The sequence below is a fragment of the Macaca nemestrina genome, chromosome X (assembly GCF_043159975.1).
Source record: "Macaca nemestrina isolate mMacNem1 chromosome X, mMacNem.hap1, whole genome shotgun sequence".
In the NCBI taxonomy this organism is placed as follows: Eukaryota; Metazoa; Chordata; class Mammalia; order Primates; family Cercopithecidae; genus Macaca; species Macaca nemestrina.
The window spans coordinates 132,343,678-132,364,656 of NC_092145.1; positions in this window are offsets into that span (position 1 = coordinate 132,343,678).

Consider the following 20,979-nt stretch of genomic DNA (forward strand, 5'->3'; position numbering starts at 1 on the left):
TTACCTGTGAGTTCGGTAGAGTGATATTTGGGCATAGAGAAACATCTGGGTAGTGGTAATGTTCCAAATCTGGAGAAAAGAATGGTTTCATTTGTACATGCTTTGCTTTGTGTTATGTAATTGAGCTACACAGTTTTGTGCAGTATTTTGCATGTGTTAAATTTATAATAACAAAGATTTTTGAGGCAAGCTTGAGGAAATGTTATTATATGTAAGAAGAATGTAGAAAAATTATCTTGAGTGACCAGCATCCTTTCGTCCCTTATTTTTAGTAAAAACTAAAATTTAAAAACTAAAATTTAGTGAAAACTAAAATCTATTTCCAGAACTACCAAATAGAGCTTGAGAACAAGTAGAAATCATAGAAGTTTGAATATTTCTATTTTACAGATGAGAAAATGAGGCCTAGGAGTTTTGCATATAAGCTGAAACATCCCATAATTGGCTGGAACTGAGAACCAGGTTACCTGCTTAAGAGTACAGATTTTTTTTTTTTTTTTTTTTACACTACACACTGTTATTTCTTGCTAAATTCCCCGTTTGAACTGTGAATTTAAACTAGGGTATTAAAAATAGATTGATATATTGAAATGGACTTTTAAAGATACACTTTTGGGGCAATTTTTCTCTGAAACTTTTTTCCATTAGAAGTTAATGTACATCATGAAATATCTTCGCCTAGTAAATCTATTCAGAATTAATGGATGTGCAAACTGTCAAATGATGCTCATATTAAATGTGGGCTTTTAAGTAAGTGGTTGAGTTAATATCTCTACTCACATCAAAGGACACAATTTCACACCTAACATTCATAAATGTGACTATTTCCTGCATTTATTAGCATTGACTTATTATAAAATATAATGGGAAGGTGTATACATGACATACATTTTGTTACATATTTTTACTTTATAATTAAAAAAGGATTTTATATGATAGGCATTGACAGGACATGCCTCAGAGATGATTTTATCTTTGTTCACATGAGAAACCAACAGAAAAGAAGAAAGCTATGAATACATCCAATTCATTCGACAAATATTTATCCAGTGTTCAGTAATGCAAGTTTAAAAGTGTAGTACTCGCAATGTTTACAAGTTAATGATATGATATTTGCATTCCCAAAATAAAGATTTGGTTGTATTATTGGCTTGTGATTTAATTGTGTTTCTCTGCATGATTCTTATTATTCTAATGTCATCTTTATTACACTTGTATTCATCTGTTAAGTAATAATCAATTAATGACAAAAGCCAAAGTCCTTAGGGGAAAGAAATACATATGTCCAGTAGCAATATTATTACTCTTGGTTTAAAGGACTTTCTCATGTCCTGAGTTTTGATAGCTCTGAATACCTTGAGGTATTGCTGTCTTTCATTGTGCAAGAAAGTGTGGAATTCTTCATTTATTTGTTTTCCTTGGCTTTCACAACAACCCTTGAGATTCATTGTCAATCTGATTGGCCTCTTCTATATATTATAGCACTTAAAATTAAGCATAATGCCTTCAAAGTCATATGTTCATTCAGTTTAGAATTCCACCTAATTCTAAATGGAGATATCATAATTATATTGTTCAATAGTTTGTCACAATGTTCAGAGGAATACTTTAGCAAATTAAAGGGAAGACAAAACCCTATTTTATTATTTAATGACACATTTTCTACTAACTAATTCATCTTTGTTATAAAATAAGGGAGTTTTTTTTCCTTTTCTTCTGAGATTGGTGATCAAAATCAGATCAAGAGATATCAAACATTTGCTCCTGCAAGGTACTGTGGGAAGTATATAGAAATAAAAGATACAGTGCTTGATTTCAGCAGATTTTGTATTTCAGTTAGACAAGGAGAAAAATTGAATACTAAATATGATATAGTATTTAAATAATTGTTTATTGCAACAAAGTTGTAAAACATTTTAGTATTGGCATTAAATGTCTATACATACATTTTATATGTATTCTAAAATGCAAATAAATATAAATACAAATAAACATTTATACAAATATAAATGCAAATAAATATAAATACAAATAAGCTAAGTTATTTTCTAACTTAGCTTAGAAAATAAGCTAAGTTTCACATTTTCTCAGTACATCTATTGAAGTGTGAGTTACTAAAATTTTACTTAGTTATTTCTATTATGCTATATGGAAACTGCATTTTACAATTTTTTCTCTCTTCTTAGGGCTTTTCTGACTTACACAAAGATTATATTAGATTGTTTTCATTTAAAAATATAAAAGTATTTAATATGTTTTTATGTTTGAAATGTTTTAAAAGGTAGACTATTGGATTTGAGGGAGATGATGATTTACCTGACATGCAATCTATAATTAGAAGTTAGGAAACAAGCATGAAATAAACTATTTTTAAGGGGTAGAAAACATTTACTTTTTATTGGCTATATATTCAAATCAGTGATAATATATTGAAATTCATACTTATATAAACTGGAAGTACTTAAGGTATATCATTAGTTTTAAAATATGAATATTTTCTACTTGGATATTCATAAATCCAAATTTAACATATTTACATGTATATGTCTTTATGAACAAAAACTACAACTCATCATTCAAATTCCAGAAAACAAACTTCAAGAAAGCAACTGTTAAAAACACAATTTCCATAGCTTATATTTATGAATACTTTAAAATTAGACGTTCTAAAACAAATATTTTAATGCAAATCTCAGGTCTTAATGGGTTGTAATTTGCATTTATTTCTAGGTAAAATATTTGATTCCATAATTTCTATCCTATATATATATGAAAGAGACTGTTAGTAAATGTGTGTCAGAATGTGAAAGTAGGTCTCAAGGAAAAAGAGTAGTCAGTTCTCTAATTTGCCTTGAAATGAATTAGAATCTTTCCATTATTCTCATGTCAGTAGGTCAGAAATAATTTTTTACTAAAATTCAGCAAATGTCTAAAGTAAGTTTTTGTGATTTAAAATAAAAAATCAGATAAAGCCAAAAAAGAGGAATATATTTTATTTATTGAATATGCAACTGCAAGCAGAAAATATCTCTTATTTATTATAAAATGAACACTGCATCAGTTTATTCTCCCGGTCAACTGAACAGGAATGCTCAGCAAAGCAACTTCCCTGCAGTCATTCAACAAATAGTATTGATGGTCTGCCATACATGCAGCATTTGGTTTTGAGGCAGCAGAGAATGCTTAGAAATATAATACCCAGTCCTTTTCCACAAGGAGTGTCAATCTAGACTGGGCATAAGTCATGACAATGGATGATAAATCACTGTACAAGAATGAATAATAAAACTAGACAGCAATATAAAGAATGCCTGCAAACACTATATGGTAAGTGATGCAGGATATATGTATGCTAGAAGCTCCAAGAAGAAAAATGTCATTCTTGGCTGATTATGCATTATGATCTTATACCAACCAATTCTGGAACATTGACAAAACATTTATTAAATAAAGTTATTTGCAACTACATCTTTATATCTTTGTAGACATAGAAGGGTTGGATTAAAAATAAAAGTATCTGGTTTGATGTAATAAATAAGAGAACCTAACCTCTGTGTTTTGTTAAATTCTTGGGTATTCATTAAATGTGTGTATTTCCATGGCTACTTTTTCTTATTCATATAGATACAATCTAAGGAAAATTTATTTCTCATCCTTATTCCATACCGCCTTGTTTAGATTAATTAAGTATATAGAATTCCAGAAATGTCATTTTATGTTACTGATCTCAGTATCTCTTCGTTTTGGTGTTAACTGTTCCAAAGTACTTATAAGGGAGTCAGAAATGAGCTAAATGAGGGGGGGAAATCCACACAATGTTAGGGTTCTAAATAAAGAATGCAATTCTCCTTTATGGAGACATCCCTAATAGGAGGGTAGGTTCAAAACTGCATTTTCATCCTTGCTTTTTTCTAAATCTGAACTCTATCTTTTCTTCTTTTTGGAAAACCCACTTTTATATATCTATACAGATATATATACATATTGTTTTCTATTGATTCCAAGTGATGTAAATATTCACCATCCATACACTAGAGTAGAAATATCTGTATTTCCTTACATATTTATTCTTACTCTCCTATAGAAGTTTAATCTCTTAACCAAAGGTCCTAAAGATTCTTACTTATTTGGTGCAGATATAATGTTGATAAAAATTCCCAAACTATTTAAAACTGTTTAAAAAGATAAACACTAAAGAAATGTTCATCATCAGTATTTTCAGGACATATAAGCATCATAATTTTTCAGCTCTTTTAAGTCATGTCACTTTTCATTCAGTTTGGATGTTAGGATGTTTGGATGTTAGGAGGATGGTGGCCCTGACTCACAATCAGATGTAAATTGATAAAGTTAGACTTTGGAAATCATAGCAATAGTACTGCTTGTTGTAGACAAGCAGATGTTGTATTTTAGGGAAAATTAAAGCCAAATTAAAGTTCCTACTGGAGATACAATGGTGAGCAAAACCAGACATGACTCCAATCCTCCAGGGTAGAGCTGCTAGATAATCGATGAAGTTCTCTGCTAGATAGAATGAGGAAACAGAAGGGGTTTGCTTAAGGGCACCCAAGCATTTAATTGCAGATGTTCACAGAAGCTATGCAAGACCTAGGGTACTTCCATATTCTGTAAAGGCTTTATTAAAATACTATAACATTCACCTATTTTGAGTACTGTTAAATAAATTGTAGCATATTTACAGAGTTGTGCAACCATCACCACAATCCAATTTTGAAACATTTTCATCACCCTAAAAAGAAACATCATGCCTATTTACAGTCACTCCTATTTCCACTCCTATTCTATCTCTCTGTATCTTCCATTTAAGGACACTTAATGCAAGTGGAGTCATATCATATGTGGTCTTGATCTCTGGCTTCTTTCACTTAGCATAATGTTTTTGAGATTTATCCATGCAGCATATATCAGTACTTTACCCTTTTTTATTGCCCAATAGTATTTCATTTGTAAGGGCTTCCATTTTTAATGTACATTGGAAGTTTTTAAAATGCAGAAATGTCAAAATGTGATTACAAAAATCGTAGTATAATTTAGATGTTTTATTATAACAAATTAATATCTTAGCATAGAAAGATGCAATGACTTTATGTCTATATGGATAACCATACTTTATTTTACATCAAAAATCTAAACTTAAGGCCCAACCCTCCCATCCCCTGCATACACATACTATTATATCCTGATTAGTTAACATTTAGTAATCATTATTGGGGCCTTATAAATGGTATGAATGCTTTATAGAGTTTATAGCATTTTATCTTCACAACAACCTTGTGGAATAAGTTCTATTCACTCTGGAATCAGACAGCTCGGGTCCAATGTCAGCCACTGACCAAGTGTGTGATCTTGGGCAAGGCACTTTAGTATCAGTGTTTCAGTATCCACTATTAAAATTGAGAATAAAAATAAGATCTAAGAAAGGGTTTATTGCAAATATCAAATTCTACATATATAAGAATTCTTTGCACATAAAAGTACAATTTTAGTGTCAGCTACTATTAATAGAAAAGTAAATTGATGCTCAGAGATAAATAACTTTGTCCTGGGTGACACTGTAAGCAAATACTATGGCAACATGACTACAGACACCAACAACTTCCTATATAATGAAGGAAAACCTAGTGTCAAGATCTAGGAGAAAGAATTTAAATCCATGATTTTTTCCCCTAGGCTGGATAACAAGCCACTTCTCAAATACTGAATATGCACAGTATAACTGGCATTGAGTCCACAGGGTTACTGATACAATAAATATAATCACATATGCTTAAATTTGAGGAGGACTGAATTGACAGTACTGGATTCTGGTTATATCATTGTGATTATTTAAAGCTATTGTATACTAAAGGAACTTGAATCTGTGGAAGTAATCTTACAGATTTTTACCTGCGAAGTGGTAAATGCTGAACTACCTAATGGTACTGAATTCTTCTGCATTAGATTTCTACCTACAGTTTTAACTGACTGCAAATACCTTTTATGACCACTGCAGTTTGCTCAGAGTTCTCTAGAATAATTCAGAAAAATTTTATTAGGAAATATTTTATGAATGGCCATATGTTTATTAATCTGTGCATACCTAAGCAAAAAAAGACTCATTTCGACACTAGTAATCCCATTTCCAAGGAGAAATACTCTTCTATGTAAAGATCAATGAAGGAGTTATTAAATAGCTTTGCCCTATTCCTGTTTTTTTTGAAGGTGGATAATGACAATTACTTAAAAAATATTTTAAGTTCCAAGTTTAGTGAGAGATATTTGGCATGAAAAGGCCAATCACTGATTTGTTTTCTTTTTCTAATTAACAAATTTTATTCTTTAGAGTAGTTTTAGGTTCACAGCAAAATTGAGTGTAAAGTACAGAATTCCCATATACCCTCTGTTCCTACCAATTTATTTCTTATTAGACAACTTTGTCCCTGAAACTGATGAAAATTGGTATCTTTTTCCTAAATTATTGTTTTTAAAACGTGTAATTGTATTTGTTGACTTCGTTGCAATTTTCCTATATGCCCGCACATTTTTGAATTTTAAAGGAAGTGTAATTATTTCTTGAACAAAATTATTATCGTGGGATCCTGAATTGTTAATGCTTATGCTCTTAGTTCAGCCATGAGTCATTTACCTAGTTTAATTAAAAACATGTATTAGGCCAGGTGCGGTGGCTCACGCCTGTAATCCCAGCACTTTAGGAGGCCAAGGTGGGTGGATCACCTGAGGTCGGGAGTTCGAGACCAGGTTGACCAACATGGAGAAACCCCATCACTACTAAAACTACAAAATTAGCTGGGCATTGTGGCACACGCCTGTAATCCCAGCTACTTGGGAGGCAGATGCAGGATAATCGCTTGAACCCGGGAGGCGGAGGTTGCAGTGAGACGAGATCGTGCCATTGCACTGCAGCCTGGGCAACAAGAATGAAACTCCGTCTCAAAAAAAAAAAAAAAAAAAAAAAACGACAACAAAAAAACAAACAAACAAAAACCAAAAAAACCCCATGTATTAAATTGGATTGTGCAATACTTTTATGTTGAAGTTAATCAGAATTCTTGTTCATATTGTGGTGAAATAGAAGGTTCTTTACAATTTTCAAAAAGCTCTCAAAAAGTCTTGAAATAATCTCTTGAAAAGGAAGACCTGAAACTTATGACTTTTTGAAGGAGAGAGTTTAATCTTTTATTTACTACATAAAGATGTAGGCTGCCCTAGTACAGTAAAACATCTAGAAACAAACACACAAGAAAACATTGGGGAAACTCTCCAGGACATTGGACTGGGCAAAACTTTCTTAAATCATACCCCACAAGCACAGGCAACCAAAGCAAAAATGGACAAATGGAATTATATCAAGTTAAAATCTTCCGCACAGCAAAGGAAACAATCAACAAAGAGAAGAGACAACCCACAGAATGGGGAAAATATCTTCAAACTACCCATCTGACAAGGGATTAATAACCAGAAGATATAAAGAGCTCAAACCACTCTATAGGAAAAAAATCTAATAATCCAATCTAAAATTGGGCAAAAGATCTGAACAGACATTTCTCAAAAGAAAACATACAAATGGTAAACAGGCATATGAAAAGAGAAATGCGAATAAAAACTACAATGAGATATCATCTCACCCCAGTTAAAATGGCTTATATTATAAAAGATAGAAAATAAAAAATGCTGGCAAGGATGCAGAAAAAGGGAACTCTCGTACACTGTTGGAGGGAATGTAAATTAGTACAACCACTATGGCAAACAGTATGGAGGTTCGTCAAAAAACTAAAGAGAGCTACCATATGATCCAGCAATCCCACTGCTGGGTATACACCCCAAAGAAAATATATCAGTATATTGAAGAGATAGCTGCATTCCCACGTTTGTTGGAGCACTATTCACAGTAGCCAAGGTTTGGAAGCAACCTAAGTATCCATCAACAGATGAATGGATAAAGAAAATGTGGTATATATACACAAGAAAGTACCATTCAGCCATAAAAAAGAATGAGATCCTGTCATTTACAATAACATGGATGGAACGGGAGATCGTTATGTTAAGTGAAATAAGCCAGGCACAGAAAGACAAACATCGCATGTTCGATCCTATTTGTGGGATCTAAATTCAAAACAATTGAACTCATGGAGATAGGGAGTAGAAGGATGGTTACCTGAGGCCAAGAAAGGGAGTGGAGGTAGCAGGGGAAGTGGGGATGATTAATGGGTACAAAGTAATAGAAAGAACATTGAATAAAATCAACTATTTGACAGCACAACAGGGTGACTATATAGTCAGTAATAATTTAATTGTGTATTTTAAAATAAATAAAAGAGTATAATTGTATTGTTTGTAACACAAAGGATAAGTGCTTGATGGGATAGATACCCCCTTCTCCATGATGTAATTATTACACATCACATGACTGTATCAAAACATCTCATGTACACCTACTATCTACCCACAAAAACTAAAAATTAAAAAAAGAAATCTAGAAACAAAGAGAAAGCATTTCATTTTTATTTTGTCTTCTATACTATTTTTTGCTTAAAAGGGTATTCTCTCTTGGAAAATTTTAACCAGACTGCTATGGCTCTTATGGGTTAAATAAACAAATCAGTATTTAAACATTTCTTTGTAATTAAAGAAAAACAAATTCAGGAGAAAATGAAAGAACTATGTTAATCATGAATAAAATAATTTTATCTCGTAAAATTATGTTGTTTCTAAGAGAAATTTTAAAAAAGAAAAAAAGATATTATTATTACATTAGAGTGAGGAACCAAAGGGAAATAAATGTGTGCTAGTGTACTTGTCTTTTTTAAAGAGTCAATGTATATGCAGATACAGTTGAAAATATCAATAGTGGTAAACAAATATATGAATGCACCTTAATTCACAATGTTAAGGTAAATTAGAATGTTTAAATTTTAAGCCAAGAGAAGAAATCCAGCCAATGGAAAGCAGGAAGGAGGGAAAAAAGGAGTAAAACAAGTACATGAAAAAACATAAAACAGGGAAAAGAAACGTGTTCTAACATATACAATACAAATGCAAATATTTAAAAGTAACTGATTCAACGAATCTATAGAGGAAATATTTAATATGAAAGGTTATGAACTGGTTGAACATTTTAAAAATGGGAAAATATATATGTCAATCAAAAAAACTTGAGTAATAATCCCAATTACTGACAAAATAAAATTTAAGCCAAATATATTGTGAACCCCTAAGAAGAAATTACATACTTGTAAAAGGAAAAAAAAATCAAGAATATATATCATCAAAAAGCTATCTACTCCTAACTTTACATCCTCAAAATATGTCAAATATCTAGTAGAAATGAAGAAAAAAATAGATAAATAGTGAAATTATCAAATTTACCTAGAGATTGTTACCACTTTCATCTAAATAAAAGTAATATATCAAATATATAAGTAATCAGTAGAGATATTGAAGATTTGAATAATACAGTTTGATTTTTAGATATGTATAGAACTCTTCCCAGGAAATACTGGAAATGTTATAGAAAAAATAGACCAAAGTTTAGGCCATAAAACAAATCTTAATGAAGTTCAAGTGATCAATATCAATATCATGTTCTCTGATTACAATGCAACAAAATACAAATTAATGACAAAATATTGGTTTAAATATGTGATATTTCAGGAGGCCAAAACATATGCCAGAATAATCTTTTGATGTAAAATGAAATAAAAAGGAGTAAAGAAACACTTGGAACCAAGTGACAATCAAAATACTACATGTCACAATATAAAGGACACAAATACAAATGTACGTACAGGAAACTTTGTAGCTTCAAATTCATTGTTGGAAAACAAGGAAGGTTTAAAATAAATGAACTAAACATTTAAATTCAAGTAGTTTGATAAATACCAAGAAGTAAAACTTTAAAAAATCTAAAATAAATAAAAGATAAGGGTAGAAATTAATGAAATAGTGACGAATGGTAATATAGAAGGTTAAGAAAATCAAAGGTTATAGGTTATACTTTGAAAAGGCTAATCAAGTAGACAAATTTTTTATGATGTAGTCAAGAGAAAAAAATAAGATACAAAATAAACAAAATGCAGAATGAGAAAGAAGAAAAACCTATACAGTAAATAATTTAGAATAAGTACATGTGCAAATATATACTATTATTGAAAATGTGATTGAACTATACTATCTCCTAAAAAATGTAAAATGTCCAAATGGATGCAAGAAGAAATAGAAAATTTCAATAGACCAATAAGCATCAAAGCAATTGAAATGGCTAAATGGCTGATAAACACTCTTCTCTCAAAAAGAAAAAAACAAAACAAAACAAAAAAACAGACAAATCAAAAAACCACCCAGAACTGGATTGTTTTACACGTGAGTTCCAGCAAACTTTTAAGGAACAATTATTTCTTCTCTTATATCATCGATCAGAATACAGAACAGGAGTACCCATCTCATTTTATCAGGATAGTGCAATCTTGATTGCAAAATCAAATAAGGATAATTTCAAATAACAAAATTAATAGCTCTGTTTTCTTATAAATATAGATGCCAATATTCTGAGTAAAATATTAAGAAACTACATCTAATGATGTATTTCACAACACAATCAAGTAGGGGTATCACAAAAATGCAACAACATTCCAACATCAGAAAATTTATAAATATTGTTTTTAACGTAAACAGATCAAAGGAGAATTCATATAATTATCTCAATCAATACAGAATAAATATTTCATACAATTCTTCTGCAATTTAAATGGAAACTCCTATCAAGCCAAGAATATAAAGGAACTTCCTTATCTTGGTGAATCTGTATTATAACTCATTACAGCAAATACTATGCTTATTGGAGTAACTTTGTTGCATTTTCTTTATGATTTGAACAAAGGCAAGAGTGTCTACTATTGCTGCTACATTTTAATTTAGGACAGGAGGACCTAGCCAAAACTAAAGAAAGAAAACAGAGCTATTCAAGATTGGAAGGTAAGACAATAAAGTTGGTATTTTTTGTGAATGAAAAGATCATTAACCCAGAAAAACCAACGGACTACGGACAAACTATTGGAATCAGTTGTGTTGTTGAAAGCAAAGTTATCCTATAAAAATAGTCAGTAGTAGCTAATGAGAACATCTGATGAAATAGTGACTTGCTATTTGTAATCTAAAAATTAGTTTAAACAAGAATAAATAAGATATTCATAAAGAAACTTTAAAACTCCAATAAAAATATAAAATATTCCATGCTTTTGATAGATATAAAGATAGCAATTCTCCACAAATTAGTTTAAAAATTCAATAGTATCCCAGTTAAAATTATAGCATGATATTTAAGATAATTGATAAAATTGCTCCAAACACTGTATGGATGAAGAAAAATCCAGAATAGATAGGTCAATATTTAAAAAGAAGATTGAAAATGGAGGACTGACTATACCTGATATTAAGACATAAAACTAAGTCCAGAATTAAAAAGAATATGTTATCAAAGCAAGGAAAGTTCAGCAAATGAAATACCACAGTGAATTCAGAGACAGACATAGAAGGGAACTTGACACAATTATGAAGCACATGTCAATGGGGGAAACGGATTGCTATAAAGAGGATATTGGGAAAACTTGATCACCATAAGAAATAAAATAAAACTGGATTATTGATTATTTACTGCCACATGAAATGCCGGTTTATAATCAGATTAAATGACAAAATTTGAATGGCAAAATAATAACATTAATTTTAAAACATTTAGAAGGGCATGATTCATGGAAAGGAAAAACTTCTTTTAAAAACACCAACAATATGGCAAAAGTGTTACGAATTTGATTATGTGAAAATTAAGGATTTCTATTAAACAAAAAACGCTGGACAAATTTAATTCACAATTGACAAAATGGAAAAATATATTATTTGCCATGTCTGAAATAAGGAAGGATTTTATCTTTTGTATACAATTATGTGCAAATAAAGAATGAAAGACAATTCCAATTGCAAAAACTAATGGAAAAGAGATATAACAAGAAATTTACTGAATGAAACCTCAAAAGATAACAAGCATGTGATAAGACTCTAAACATTATTGTCAACTACAGAAATAGAAATCAAAAGAAAATGAGATCGCTCTACACCTACTAGACTGACAAAAATTAGAAAGTTACATTGTGTTAAATGTGTTCAGAGATCTGGTGACAGTCATCTTTATCACTGCTTTTAGGACTATAGATCAGTTCATCTATTTAGTAGAGCAATCCACACTACTTAGTAAAATTAAGTGCACACATAGACTAAGCTTTAGCAATTTTGAGCCTGAGTTTACATGATAAGGAAATTTCATAGAGATGCATCAGGGTACATGCACAAGGATGTTTAATGCAGTGTTGATGCATCACTGGAAGATGGAGGCAGACTGTGTGTCTATCCCTAGGGGAGTGTTCAGGTAAAATATGGTAGATGCACAACTTGGAATACTATTAACAGTTATAAGCAATAGATTAAATCTACAAAGTGCAACATGTGTAGATCTTAAAAGCATAAATGGAGGTTAGTGTCAAAAATTAACAAGCAAAATGAGAAGTAAAACATGCTATTTTTACATGCATTATACATATATATATACACATTGAATCTTTAGATAACTTTGGATAGTTATCTACATAACCATATGTTTTGAGTATGTTATTAAAGCAAGAAAAGCTCAGAAAAGAAAAGAAAGCTTTTCCAAGAAAAGCTCACTTATTGGAACATAAAATGGTATTATAACATTAAATCTTCCAATCCATACATGTGGGATGTATTTCCATTTATTTGTGTCTCCTTTAATTTACTTCATCAATGTTTTGTAATTTTTGCTGTACAAGTCTTTTACCACCTTCGTTTAGTTTATTCCTAAGTATTTTATTCTTTTCGATGATTTTAAAAATAGTATTTTTAAAAAACAATTTTATTTTTAAATGGTGGATAGAAATGTAACTAATGATTGTATATTAATTTTGTATCCTGCAACTTTAGGAAATTATTAGTTCTAACTTTTTTTGTGGCATCTTCAGAGTTTTTTACATTTGGATCATGTCATGTGGAAACAGACAATTTTATCTCTTTTTTCAAACTTGGATTACCTTTATTGCTTTCTCTTGCCTAATTGCTCTTACTAGGATTCCCAGTACTATGTTTAATAGAAGCGACCAAGGTAGGCATAATTAGCCTATTCCTTATCGTAGAAAAATATCTTTCAATATTTCACCACTGCATATGATAGAAGAAAATATTTGCAAACTGTATGTGCGGTAAGAGGTTAACCTCCAGAATCTTCAAGAAACTCCTAAAAGTCAACAACAATAAATCCCCGAATAATCCAATTAAAAATAAGTGAAGTACTTGAACAGACATTTCTCCAAAGAAGACATACAAATGACCAACAGGTATGTGAAAAGTCACTCAGCATTGTTAATTATCAGGGAAATGCAAATCAAAGCTCCAGTGAAATACCACATCTGTTAGGAAGGGTATCATAACAAAAGGAAGATAAGTTTTGGTGAGGGTGTGGATAATTGGAACCCTTGTATATTGTTATTAGGAATGCAAAATGGTGCAGCAACTATGAAAAACAGTATGGAGGTACTTAAAAAAGCTGAAAATTGAGCTACCATATTATACAGCAATCCCGCTCATGGATATATATTTTAAAAATCAAAATCAAGATCTCAAAGAGATATCTGCATTCATATGATCGTTGCAGTATTATTCACAATAGCCAAAATATGGAAATAACCTAAATGTTCATTGACAGATGAGTGGATTTTAAAATATGTAATATGTACATACAACAGAATATTATTTGCCCTTAAAATGGAAATCCCGTCTTTTCTTTTGAGACGGAGTCTCGCTCTGTCACCCAGGCTGGAGTGCAGTGGCGTGATCTCAGCTCACTGCAAGATCCACTTCCCAGGTTCACGCCATTCTCCTGCCTCAGCCTCCCCAGTAGCTGGGACTACAGGAGCCCGCCACCGCGCCTGGTTAATTTTTTGTATTTTTATTAGAGATGAGGTTTCACCATGGTCTCCATCTCCTGACCTCATGATCCGCCCGCCTCAGCCTCCCAAAGTGCTGGGATTACAGATGTGAACCACCACGCCCAGCCAATCCTGCCATTTTCAACAACATGAATTAAACTGGAAGACATGATAAGTGAAATAAGCCAGTCATAGAACACAAACACTGCCTGTTTCCACCTACATGAGGTATCTATGATAGTCGAACTCATAGAAGCAGAGAATACGATAGCGGTTGCTGAGAACTGGGAGTGGGGTAAACAGGGAGCTGATGTTCAATGGGTTTAAAGTTTCAGTTATACTAGATAGATAAGTTCTTCTTCTTTTTTTTTTTTTTATTTTTATGTTTTGAGATGGGGTCCCTCTCTGTCACCCAGGCTGGAATGCAGTGACGCTATGTCAGCTCACTGCAACCTCCGTCTCCCAGGTTCAAGCGATTCTTGTGCCTCAGCCTCTCAAGTAGTTGGGACTACAGGCACGCACCACCACGCCCGGCTAATTTTCGTATTTTTAGTAGAGACAGGGTTTCACCATGTTGGCTAGGCTGCTCTCGAACTCCTGACCTCAAGTGATCCACACACCTCGGCCTCCCAAAGTGCTGGCATTACAGGCATGAGCCACGGTGTCCAGCCTAGATAAGTAAGTTCTGAAGATTTGTTATACAATCAGAACACATGGACACAGGGAGGGGAACAACACACCGTGGGGCCTGTAGGGGATGCTGGCAGGGAGGGAGAGCATCAGGATAAATAGCTAATGCATGCAGGGGTTAATACCTAGGTGATGGGTTGATAGGTGCAACAGATGAAGCAAACCACTACGGCACACCTTTACCTATGTAACAAACCTGTACGTCCTGCACATGTATCCTGGAACTCAAAATTAAATAAAATTAAATTTAAAAAACTCTGTTGTAACACAAAATGTCTATAGTTAAAAATGTGGCATTATTCACTTCATAGTGTGTTAAAAGGGTAGATCTCATGTTAAGTATTCTTATCCACTCTCCCTCGACCAAAAAACGACAAAGGGATGCAAGAAAACTTTGGCAGGTGTCGAACATAGCTTTTGCCTTGATTGTGATGACAGTATCACAGCTGTATGTATATGTCCAAACTCATCAAACTGTCTACATCAAGTATGTTCAGTTCTTTGTATATCAATTACACTCAAAGCTGTTAAAAATATAAATTAAAACATAAAAGTATATGCACACAAAAGAACACATGTTTTGCAAGAACATATACAGGCATACCTCATTCTATTGCACTCCACTCCACTGTACTTTTCAGATGTTGCATTTCTTTTACTAACTGAAGGTTTATGGTAACCTTGCATTGAGCAAATCTATTGGCATAACTTTTTCAACAGCACGTGCTCACTTTCGGTCTTTGTGTCACATTTTGGCAACTCTCACAACATTTCAAACTTTTTCATTCTTATTGTATCTGTTATGGTGATCTGCGATCAGTGATCTCTGATGTTAACTATTGGAATTGTTTTGGGGCACAACAAACCACACCATATAAAACAGTGAACTTAATCAATGTCGTGTGTGTGTTCTGACTGCTCCACTGACCAGCCATTCCCTTATCTCTCTCTCTCTCCTCAGGCCTCCCTATTTACTAAGACATAATATTGAAACTAGGCCAGTTAATAACCCCACAATGTCCTCTAAGTGTTCAAGGAAGGGTCACAAGTCTCTCACTTTAAATCGAAAGTAGAAATGATTAAGCTTAGTGAAGAAGGCATCTTAGTAAAAGCCAAGAGAGGTTGAAAATTAGGCCTCTTGTGTCAGATGGTTAGCCAAGTTGTGAATGCAATGGAAAAGTTCTTGAAGAAAATTAAAAGTGCTACTCCAGTGAGCATGCAAGTGGTAAGAAAGCAAAACAGCCTTATTGCCGATATGGATAATGTTTTAGTGGTCTGGATAGAGGATCAAACCAGCCACAACATTCCTTAAACCAACATGTAATCGAGAGCAATACTCTAACTCTCTTCAATTCTTTGAAGGCTCAGAGAGGTGAGGCAGCTGCAGAAGAAATGTTAGAAGCTAGCAGAGGTTGGTTCATGCGGGTTAAGGCAAGAAGCCATCTCCATAACATAAAAGTGTAAGGTGAAGTAGCAAGTGCTGATGTAGAAGCTACATCAAGTTATCCAGAAAATCTAGCTAAGATAATTCATAAAGGCGGATACACTAAAAAACAGGGGCCATCTATTGCAAGAAGATGCCATCTAGGAATTTCATAGCTAGAGAGAACTCAATGCCTAGTTTCAGAGCTTCAAAAGACAGGCTGACTCTCTTAGGAGCTAATGCAGCTGGTGACTTTAAGTTGAAGTCAATCCTCATTTACCACTCCAAAAATACTAGGGCCCATAAGAATTACGCTAATTGTACTCTGTCTGTGCTCTATAAATGGAACAATAAAACATGGATGACAGCACATCTGTTTACAGCATGGTTTACTGAATATTTTACCTCATTGTTAAGACCTACTGCTCAGGAAAAAAAGATTTCTTTCAAAATATTACTGCTCATTGACAATGCACCCGGTCACCTAAGAGCTTTGATAGGTATGTAGAATCAGATTAATGTTGTTTTCATACCTACTAACACAACATCCATTCTGCAGCCCATGGATGGAGTCACTGTGACTTTCAAGTCTTATTATTTAAGAAATACGTTTCACAAGGCTATAGCTGCCATAGTGATCCCTCTGATGGATCTGAGCAAAGTAAATTTAAACCTCCTGGAAATGATTCACCATTCCAGATGCCATTAAGAACATTCATGATTCATGGGAGGAGTTCAAAATATCAATATTAACAGGAGTTTGGAAGAAGGTGACTCCAAACTTCACAGATGACTTTGAGGGGTTCAAGACTTCAGTGGAAGAAGTAACTGAAGATATGGTGGAAATAGCAAGAGGATTAGAAGTCATGCCTGAAGATGTGACTGAATTGCTGCAATTTCATGATAAAACTTGAATGGATGAGGAGGTGCTTGTTATGGATGAGCAAAGAAAGTGATTTCTTGAGATTGAACCTACTCCTAGTGAAGATGCTGTGAACATTGTTGAAATGACAACAAAGGCTTTAGGATATTCCATAAGCTTATTTGATAAAGCAATGGCTGGGTTTTAGAGGATTGACTCTAAATTTAAAAGATGTTCTACTCTGAGTAAAATGTTATTAAACAGCATCATGCGCTACAGAGAAATCTTCATGAACAGAAGAGTCAACCGACATGGCAAATCTCATTATTTTATTTTAAGACACTGGGTGGCCACAGCCACCCAAACTTGAACAACCACGACCCTGACCAGTCACCAGCCATGCTCAGCAAGGCAACACCTTCTACCAGCAAAAATATTAGGACTCACTGAAGGTTCAGATGATAATTAGCATTTTTAGCAATAAATTATTTCTTAGTTAATGTATGTACATTTTTAGATATAATAATGCTATTTCACACTTAATATACTACAGTATAGTATAAACATAACTTTTATGCACTGGGAAAGCAAAAAATTCATATGATTCACTTTATTGTGAAATGTGCTGTATTGTCATCATCTGGAGCTAAACCCGCAATCTCTCCAATGTATGCCTGTACAAAGATTCAACCTAAATGGTTACCTCAGGCAAGAGAAGAAAGGTGAGAACAGGGTATTAAGAAAAAAGGGAATTTGTCAAGTACTAAGTCTATTAGTAAAGACAAAACTGGGTCCTTGTATGGGACAGTATACTATAAACTGAGTAGAATAATTAACATAACTCACTGTACTTGAGTTATCTCTCTCTCTCCCAGCTTCCTCTCTTTCTCTTTATCTATTGTTGCAGCCATAATAGGCTCTTTTAAGCAACGACAGAAATAATCAGATTAGTTGTATGATTTGTATGATTTTAGTACTAGTAAAACAATCTGAGCCTGCATTAAAAAGAAAGCATAGTGCAACCAATTACCAAGTCAATTACTTATTAAATTATTGTGTATTTTTGGTTTATTCCAAGCATCCTTCAGTGTTTTTTTTTTTTTTTTTTAAGGAATCTAGAGAGGTTGCATATTATGATAGAGAGTACTAACAAGCCAAATTCTCACTCTGCAGTGATATCAGACAAGATTCTTAAACTTACTTAGCCTCTGTGCCAGACGTCTGCATGTTTGCTCTCAGATTCATCTGGGCTTTTGTTCGCTATTTCTTAGGGATCTGATACTTGCATACTACATGTCTAGGCAACATAGCTTCTGGTTAGGTTTAGCCAATGTGTAGCTTTGACAAGACATTGGAAGACAGGAGTAGGAGAGAAATCAGATTTTTTTTTCCCTTTCTCTGCTTAGGGTGGCATCTCCAGCAGAGTCTTCCTGTCTTTTGTTGTTTGAGCTCCTGCTGGGCATTTTCTTTTGTCTGCTTCTAGCTCCTCCTGGGCCCTACCCTCCATGGTAGACTTCTCCTCCAGGTCTCCAGTTCTTGCTTGGATAGCCTCTCGGGTGTCACCTATTCCAAATTTCCAAGCTATCTCTGGGTGATTGCCTCTCCTGAGATCAACTAAAATACTTTTTTTCCTTTAAATCCCGTATGATAGTTAGGCACTTCCTGTAGTGTTTATCTTCTGGATTTCCTCACTTTGCCCTGTTGACAACCTCTATAGTTAGTTCCCTGTATTAAATTATCTCTACTGAAATACTTAAAAAAAAAAAAAAAACTGTCCTTCCAATCCTCTTCAATGCACCTTTTTTCATTATTATGCTATAACCAGGTGCTATGTATCTGGTTTCTTTAACTCTTGTGAGGGAATTTTCATGCATGAATAGTTGTTCAAATTGATGTTTCTGTGGAAGGACGATAACTAGAGAGTCCTATTCTGCCATCTTGCTCTGCACTCTCCCCTGAAATATTGTTTTCCTTATTAGACCCTGACTAATACAACCTGGCAGCAGGAAAGTTGGTTGTGAGATTAATATAGTAATAATAATAGTAATAATACAAATAATAAAAATTATTATTGTTATTAAAGAGGCATAATATGTTTATTATGTGCCAAATTCCATGCTGAGCACTTCAAATGCATTTTATTCCTTATTCTCTATTATAATCTTTTCAGAGCCCTTATATCACCATTTTACTAATGAGAAAATGGAAATCCAAAGAATGAGTTGTCTAGTATAATGTACATATCCAGTGACTTCTCTTAATCATTATCTATAATTGTCTTTTGTGCTGCATAAAGCATGTGGAAGTTACTGGCCACTACCATGATTACTAACAAAATCTGTATTAGTCAATGTGGAAACACTGAGGCAAACACAGGCTGATGACACACCATGATTAGCACTTTTTAGGGATACTATGTTTGTTGTTGTCTCTTTTCTACTTTGAAGGAGGTATGATTATTTTTAGAATAAAGCCTATAAGGTATTCATAGATTGTAAGCAGACTGTAATTCCTACTGTTTCTAAAAGTTCTTTTAATCAGAGGGTGTCTAAAAGGAAAGATACACTATGAGCATAAAAGTATTGTATCTGAAGGGCAATGATAATATTTGGGAATAATTCTGTTCAAGTGTAAGAATGACAATTTGTCAATTACTGGAAGTGACTAAAAAATCTAGACCTACACAGAAAAAAATCTAGGGTGAGGAAGCAAAATCTTGTGTGTACATTATAAGGCACTCATGTGGACAATTAGGCAAGAAACAAACATAAAACATACCCACATTGAAAGGAAGAAATAAAACTATCTGTGTTTGCAGATGACATGATCTTATATATGAATGCCTAACAAATCCATGAAAAAACTATTAGTACTAATTAATGGATTCAGCAAAGTGGCAAGATAAAAGAGCAACATACAAAAGCAATTGCATTTCTATACACTAGCAATTAACTTTCCAAACATGAAATTAAAAAACACAATTTCAATTCCAATAGCATCATAATAATAAAGTACTGAGGGATAAGTTTAACAAAAGAAGTGCAGGACTTAAACACTGAAAACTATGAAACATCACTGAAATAAAGTAAAGATCTAAAGTGAATAGATATCCCACATTCATGGATCAGAAGACTTAACATTTTTAAGATGGCAATAGCCCACAAATTGATCTGCAGATTTAACATAATCTCCATAAAATCTTGAATGAATTTTTGAAGGAATCAACAAGTGTTGATTTGTTGCCTAAAATTAATATGGAAATGCAAGGCATTTGGATAGTCACAGCTTTATTAGGAAGGCTCACATTTCTTTATTTAGGAACTTACTACAAAATTATAGTAAAAAAAACTGTGTAGTACTGGCATAAGGATAAACATATAGATCAATGAAATAGAATTAAAAGTCCAGGAATATACTCTTACATTTATAGTCAGTTGATTAACCACAAGTGTGCTAAGATGATTTAATGGGAGAAAGGATAGTCTTTTAAACAAATGGTGCTGGAATAACTAGATAGCAACATGCAAAGCAATGAAATTTGACCCTTATCTTGCACCATACACAAAAGTTAACTGTAGAGATATAGCTGAGAAATAGACAGATATTACCAGGTGGCAGTGATATAAGGAATTGCACTCTAATACATTCTTTTGCATCGGATGCTAAAGAATAACTATGCTAGTTGTGGAAGTAAGCACTGGAGACACCAGAACTTTTGGTATGACTATGTAATACCCTGTGTTGAGGTGTCAGTACTGTAGCAAAAGTGCACTAGCACACACTGACTCTGGGCTTGGTCATGCAACTTGTGGTTCCAATGGGGTATTAGCCAACAGGACACAAGCAGAGGTTTGAAAGATGCTTGTTCATTTGAGTTTGTCTTCTCTTGCTGTTCTTGGAACCTGAGCCTACCATGTGAAGAAGTCCAGGCTAGCCTACTGGAAGATGAAACACCATGTGGACAGCTGAGGCACACTAGATGAACTAGCCTG